This window comes from Hordeum vulgare, chromosome 4H (assembly GCF_904849725.1).
Source record: "Hordeum vulgare subsp. vulgare chromosome 4H, MorexV3_pseudomolecules_assembly, whole genome shotgun sequence".
In the NCBI taxonomy this organism is placed as follows: Eukaryota; Viridiplantae; Streptophyta; class Magnoliopsida; order Poales; family Poaceae; genus Hordeum; species Hordeum vulgare.
Genome location: NC_058521.1, coordinates 448,486,081 through 448,493,744, shown reverse-complemented (window position 1 = coordinate 448,493,744; position 7,664 = coordinate 448,486,081).

Genomic DNA, 7,664 nt, shown 5'->3' with positions numbered 1-7,664 from the left:
TGGCACGACCTAATGTCTAGTGAGCCACCTGGCCCACCTCTGGCACCCATCTTCTGATATAAATTCTCCTTCGACCTAGAAAATTAAGGAGATGACTTTCGGGAGAAAGCGCCACAGGTGGTGAGGCAGAACCTGGGCAGGAGTACTTTTGCCCTCCGGCGGAGGAACTTCCCTCCCGGAGGGGGAAATCAATGCCATCGTCATCACCAACAACCCTCTCATCTTGGGGAGGCCGATAATCATCAACATCTTCATCAGCACCATCTGCTACAAAAACCCTAGTCCATCTCTTGTACTCAATCTTGTACCGAAACCTCAGATTGGTACCTCGGGTGAGTCTAGTAGTGTTAATTACATCTTGTAGTTGATGGTTTATGGTTTGCTTGGTGGAAGCTCATATGTTCAGATTCATTATGCTATATAATACCTCTCTGATCATGAACATGTTTACCACTTGTGAGTAGTTACTTTTGTTCTTGAGGTCATGGGAGAAATCATGTTGACTACATAACACTTCACCATGTTTTGGGCCTAAGGGAATGCATTGTTGAGTAGTAATTAGAGGGCGGGTTGCGAGAGTGACACAAACTTAAACCCCAGTCTAGGCACTACTTCGTAAGGGGCTGATTTGGATCCCTATGTTTAATTCTATGGTTAGAATTTATTCTTAATACTTTTCTCGTAGTTGCGGATGCTTGCGGGAGGGTTAATCATAAGTGGGAGGTTTGTTCAAGTAAGAACAACACCCAAGCACCGGCCTGCCCACATATCAAATTATCAAAATACCAAAAGCAAATTAACCCAACATGACGGAAGTGACTAGATGAAATTCCCGTCTGCCCTCAAGAATGCTTTGCCTATTGTAAGAAATTGTTGTGGCCTTCCCTTTGCCACAAAAGGATTGGCTACTAAAACGATCGATATGGTTGACTAGAGGGGGGTGAATAGGCAATTCCCAAATTTGAAGCTTTTCTTTAAGATATTAGGATTAGCAATAAATAGGTCGATTAGATATGCAACTAGATGAGCAAACTATATGAAGCTAGCAACAATAATAACAACAAATAACTTTACACAAAGTAAAGGTTAGAAATAACCATAAGTGGAACCATTGGAGATGAGGATGTGTTACAAAAGTTCCTTCCCTTTGAGGGGAAGTACGTCTCCGTTGGAGCGGTGTGGAGGCACAATGCTCCCCAACATGCCACTAAGGCCACCGTGTTCTCCTCACGCCCTCACACAATGCGAGGTGCCGTGATTCCACTGTTGGTGCCCTTGAAGGCAGCAACCGAACCTTTATAAACAAGGTCGGGGCAATCTCCACAACTTAATTGGAGGCTCCCAACAAGACCATGAAGCTTCACCACAATGGAATATTGCTTTAAGGTGACCTCTTCCATATAGGATGCTAAAACACCCAAGAGTAACAAGATCCGCAAGGGATTAGTGGGGGGAATCAAATTTCTCTTGGTGGAAGTGTAGATTGAGGCCTTCTACTCTAAACCCTAGAAAATCAACATGAATGAGCTTGTGGGCAACAATGGAGATTTTGAAGGATAAGAGGTGAGTCTCCACGGTGAAGAAGACCCACTTACATAGTGGTGGGGAAATATGACCGTTATCTGCCTACAAAACATGCATAAGCAGTAGTACCGCTCGGGGAAGCGGTACTTCCGCTTGCACGGTAGTATCTGGTAGTACAGACAATCTTCCATGCATCAGGGGGTAGTAGTTCCCCTAGAGCGATACTACCGCTCCTACAAGCGACATGTTTTCTTAGCAATGATCATCATCCCAGACGAATAAGACAAAGGGGAGCAGTACGGTATTCTCGCCTAGAGCGGTATTACCACTATGTACTACCGCCCAAAAATCTATTCAAAACAAAATCGAAAAAACGAAAACCTAAGCGGAAGTGGTGCCGGTAGTAGAGAGCGGCAGTACCGCCCAAGCGGTACTATCGCGCTACCCCAAGCGGTACTTCCGCTTATCAGGAGGCAAAGGCTTGAAGCCACCACATGCACACACACAAGCGGTACAAGTCTCGGTACTGCAGGGCGGCACGACCTCTTGATCGGTATTACCGCCCATGGTAGCGGTACTACCACTTATGAAGGTGCACCTGATCCTAAGGAAAGAAAACAGCTCCAAAGTGTCGGGGAGAAAGAGGGAGAAGAATGTGTATGTGAGAGATTTCCCAACAACTCCAATTGCGGACCCCCTCTTGATAGAATGATATAACCTATGACTCAAGTCTGCCAACACTAAATCATACAAAGTACTCCGCCTTTTTGTTGAATATCTGAGGGGTAGAATAATCGTCACGTGCCACCTGAGAACCATTGAAAGGTCAAAGCACACTATTAGTCTGCAAAGTTATTGTCATCAACCAACAAAACTACTTAGAGAAGATTATGCTCTTACAATCTCCCCCTTTTTCGTGGGTTGATGACAACACATGATTTTCCACTAGGATATAATAGTAAGGTTAGGCAAATGCAAAACCTATAAAATATAGACGGGCTCTCCCTAGATGTGTGCTATATTTGAATATGCTTTTGGAATGCAAAGAGCACACACTAGGATCAACACTCCCCTTATATTTTATATACATGACCATATACTTTCCTGAACAAAAGATGGGTATAGAAAGTAAGCAAGCATATCAGACACGAGATCTCACAAAACAAAGATAGTACACATAATAGGATAGACGGCGTAGCATATGTCTTACACCATATATAAGTTCATACGAGACTTGGACAGTCATAAACCAAAGCAAGCAATAAACGAGTTCACGAGAGAGAGGAAACACATGTAGATAAAAACACTCTTGACTCGGCAAGCATATGAAGGAAAACCCCTAACTCTCTCCCATTTGTCATTGAGACACCAAAAGGGGGAAAGAGAACTAAAAACGAGACAAGGTGATGGCAAGCCTAGAGAGATCAGTCCTCCTCGTCATCATTATCTTCATCAGCGGTAGCATGAACCTCCTCATCTGACTCAGCACACTGACAATTCTTTTTCACCCATTCCTCCTCATCAGTAATCCGGTCCTCGCACCCACTGTCAACATTCAGACCCATCTTCCTAATGATGATCTTGTCACGGTTGCGAGCTTTCTTGGACTCCACATAGGCCTTGTACCGCGCTTTGACCTGAAAGCATAAAAGGTTCTGCAGCTTGATCTTGAGCTTGGCTGCCCAAGACGGAACGTTCTCAGAAGGAGGAACATAAGTCTCATCAGTTTATTCTGGCTCGGGCTCATCGTGAGAGTCACTGACAGCAATTTCTGGAACCGAAGATGCAATGCCCTAGTTTTCCTTCACACGGAGTTTGAGGAAACCATGCGACACCATATGACCAGTCACCATGAGCTCACCAGGTATACTCAATGATCTTGAACAGATATGGCCCATAGATGGGATGAGGCACCATCACCTGGAACTCAGAGAAAAATAGCCGAAAGGGACAATACACAAGTGAATACCAAACAACAAACAAGAATGCAAGAAATAGAAAGACCTCCAAAAAAAGGAAACCACAAACAGAGAGGTTCAAGAGTACCAACGGTAGTACCGTGCTACGGGAGCAGTACTTCAGCTTACGTTGTAGTACCGATCACTCAGCAGCGGTACTACCACCCGGGCGGCGAAATTGCTTCCGTGGCACGGGAACGGAGGAACCAGTGAGAAAATTCTTAGAAAAATGAAGACAAATGAGAGAATACTTATACAAGGATACAAATACTGACCTACTTACACCTAGAATCCACTAACAAATCAGGAAAGCACCTCATGCATTGCCCTAGAACATGTTGTGAAAACACAAAACCGATGGGGTAGGAATATGGGAAATACCATAGTCCATGGTGCAAGGAGGACAGGGGGAGGAGCCCCTCTGATCGGAAGAGTGAGGAACAGCCCACAGGAGGAGATCTGGAGCCGGCCTCCCGGGACGTTGCGGCCGCGTGTGAGAAGGAGAATGAGAGTGAGGAGAAGATAATGGGTATGGGGGAAGTTAGAACCCCCATGCCCATCTCGTAACCCACAAGTGTTTCCCGAAGCGGTAGTACCATAGATATGAGTGGTAGTACCACTTGCGCGGTAGTACCGGCCATGCCCGAGTGATAGTACCACTTGTGTCATAGGAACATCCCAGCCCCAAACAACGAAAGCAAAATGGCAGAAAAACCAAATAATGCAACAAAGACAAAAGAAGAGAATATAGTCCAAGGGAGTAACGATACACACAAGGAAGAGAAACAAGACTGAGAATCACGCCGCAAACAAAACAAAAAACTTTAAAAACAAATGTTTCACGAGGAAGGGACAGTGGCTGAGGCCAGCTATGTTTGAGTCAATTGGTATGGCAGCACAAAGATTTGAACTTTGGGCCCATGACCAAAACTCATCCTTAAGCACTAGTACCACTCAACATGGTCAAAGTGAAAGACTTGATCGATTTATGCATACTAGGGGGATGGAGAGTTCATTGAGAGAACAACACTCCCCCTAAATTCATGCCTACACCTAAACAAGATAGTATGATGAGAGTGGTGGGGTGTGCCTAGTTTCAATCCACATTGCTCAAATGAATGATATTTAGCTCATGCCTTAACTCGAGAAATATTGCTTCATTCAGTGGCTTCATGAAAATATGTGCAAGCTAATCATTAGTGTTGAGGTACATGAGGTCAATATCCCCACGCTTGATATGATCCCGGATAAAGTGGTGACAAATACTAATGTGCTTCATCTTGCAGTGTTGAACTGGGTTATTGGAGATCGAGATAGCACTTATATTATCACAATAAAGAGGCACTTTGTCACATGTGACACCATAATCCTTTAAAGTTTGACTCATCGAGAGCAACTGAGTAGAACAACTTGCAGCAGCGACATACTTGGTCTCGGTGGACGAGAGAGAAACACAGTTTTGCTTCATGGAAGACCAACTTACCAGAAAGCGACCAAGAAATTGGCAACCTCCGGAAGTTGACTTCCTCTCCACACGGTATCCCGCCCAATCCAAATCTGAGTAATCTATAAGATCAAATGAAGCACCTTTGGGATACCATAGGCCAAAGTTTGGGGTATGAGCCAAATATCGAAAGATTCGCTCGGCAGCCACATAGTGACTTTCTTAGGTGTGGATTGAAATTGTGCACAAATTCCCACATTCAACGTAATATCTGGTCTAGATGCACAAATGTAAAGCATGGAGCCAATAATAGAGCGATATACCCTTTTGATCCACACCTTTACCATTGGGATCGAGGTCAAGATGCTAGTTGAGAGGCATAGGAGTGTTTGCCTTGGCTGGCTTGAGGTCATCCATCTTGAACCTTTTGAACATGTCTTGAGTATATTTTGCTTGATTGATGAATGTTCCTTGACTTTATTGCTTGATTTCGAATCCAAGGACAAACTTCAACTCTCCCATCATAGACATCTCAAACTCTTTGGTCATTAGTGCGGCAAACTCTTCATTAAAATCTTTGTTAGGAGAACCAAATATAATATCATCAACATATAGTTGGCATATGAACAAACTACCTTTAACCTTCTTAGTAAAAAGAGTGGGTCAACTTTCCCAACTTCAAACCAACGATCATGTAACATCTCGGTAAGGTGCTCATACCATGCACGCGGGGCTTGTTTAAGGCCATGGAGTGCCTTATCGAGAACATATACATGATTTGGGAGTTTGGGATCCCCGAACCCCGGGGGTTGCTTGACATAAACCAACTCTTTAAGGGGACCGTTAAGAAATGCACTCTTCACATCCATTTGCTATAATTTAAAGTTGTGATGCTAATCAAATGCAAGAAACATGTGAATAAATTCAAGACGAGCAATAGGAGAAAAGGTTTCACCATAGTCGATACCCTCGACTTGGGAGTAGCCTTGTGCTACCAATCTTGCCTTGTTACGAATGACGACATCGTTTGCATCTTGCTTGTTCTTAAAGATCCACTTTGTTCCGATGACATTGTGGTTCTCCTTTGGCCTTGGCACCAATCACCAGACTATGTTGCGCTCGAAGTTGTTGAGTTCTTCATGCATGGCTTCAACCCAGTCCATGTCTTCGAGAGCCTCTTGTACCTTTAGGGGTTCAATGCAAGAAACAAACGCATGATGGATGCTAAATTTTGTTAATTGATGACTAGTGGTTACCCCTCTCATTAAGCTGTCATAGACATTCTCCAGTACATGAGAATTCTTTATGAGCTTTTCAGCATTCTTGGCAGCATGTGTTTCTCGAATCTCCTCAGGGGTAAGCTGAGGAGGAGACTTTTTGAGACCTTTCCTGCCTTTGCGAGCTAGATCTTGATATTGAGCTTGGTCTTGATCATGAGCTTAGTCTTGATCTGGAGCTTGCTCTTGATCTTGAGTGTTCTCGGAGGGGTGAGCTTGATCAAGGACATCACTTGGTGCAGCACCATCATGAGGTTGATATTCTCCTTGAACTTGATCACAGGGTTGAGGGCCTTCAGTTTGTTCTACAGAAGCATGTGGGTCTTGCGTTGGATATGGTTCCACTTGAGTGGAACATTATCCTCCTCCTTCTCCCACAAGGGGTTCCTCAATGGGCAGGAAGTGTCCTACACCCATTCTTATTATGGCTTGGGAGGAATTTTTTCATCACCTACATCACAAAGAGCACTTTGCTCCACTTGGGATCCATTATTCTCATCAAACTCCACGTTACACGTCTCCTCAATAGGTCCGGTGGACTTGTTGAGAACACGGTAAGCACGAGAGTTTGTAGCATAACCAACAAATATGCCCTCTTGAGCTCTAGGTTCAAATTTAGACAAACGAGCACCTTTCTTAAGAATGAAACACTTACAACCGAACACCCGAAAGTACTTAATGTTGGGCATGTTACTCGTAAGAATTTCATACAAAGTCTTGTTCAAGCCTTTGTGGAGGTAGAGACGATTAGATGCATGACATGCGGTGTTGATAGCTTCGGCCCAAAAGTTATACAGAGATTTAAACTCTGCCATCATGGTTTTTGCCGCGTCCATCAACGTCCGGTTCTTCCTTTCCGTTACACCATTTTGTTGAGGAGTATACGGTACAAAGTATTTATGCCTGATTCCTTCATCACTCAAAAATTTATTTAAGGTGTAATTCTTGAACTCGGTGCCATTGTCACTTCTATTCAACAATATCTTTGCATCATGTTTTCATTGAGCTTCATTGGCAAAGTCAATGATGGTTTGTTGAGTCTCACTCTTCCTCTTGAAGAAGTATACCCAAGTATATCTTGAGTAATCATCCCGTATCACCAAGCAATACTTTGTTCCCCCAATACTATCGAAACATGGACGACCAAAGAGATCCATGTGAAGGAGCTCTAAAGGCCTCTTCGAGTATATGGTAGTCATGGGGTGGTGAGCTGGCTCGTGTAGCTTTCCTTCAACACGCACTTCAAGCACGATATTTAGCAAAACTGACATTTTTTAGTCCAAGAACATGGTCCCCTTTGAGGAGACTTTGCAAAGATCTCATATTGACATGGGCTAGCCGACGATGCCAAAGCAAGCCAATATAAACTTTAACCGTTAGGCAAGTCGCATTCTTAGTGGGTCTCTCCAAAAAGTTGACCACATAGAGACCACTTTGACATGCCCAACACGAGCTACTTTG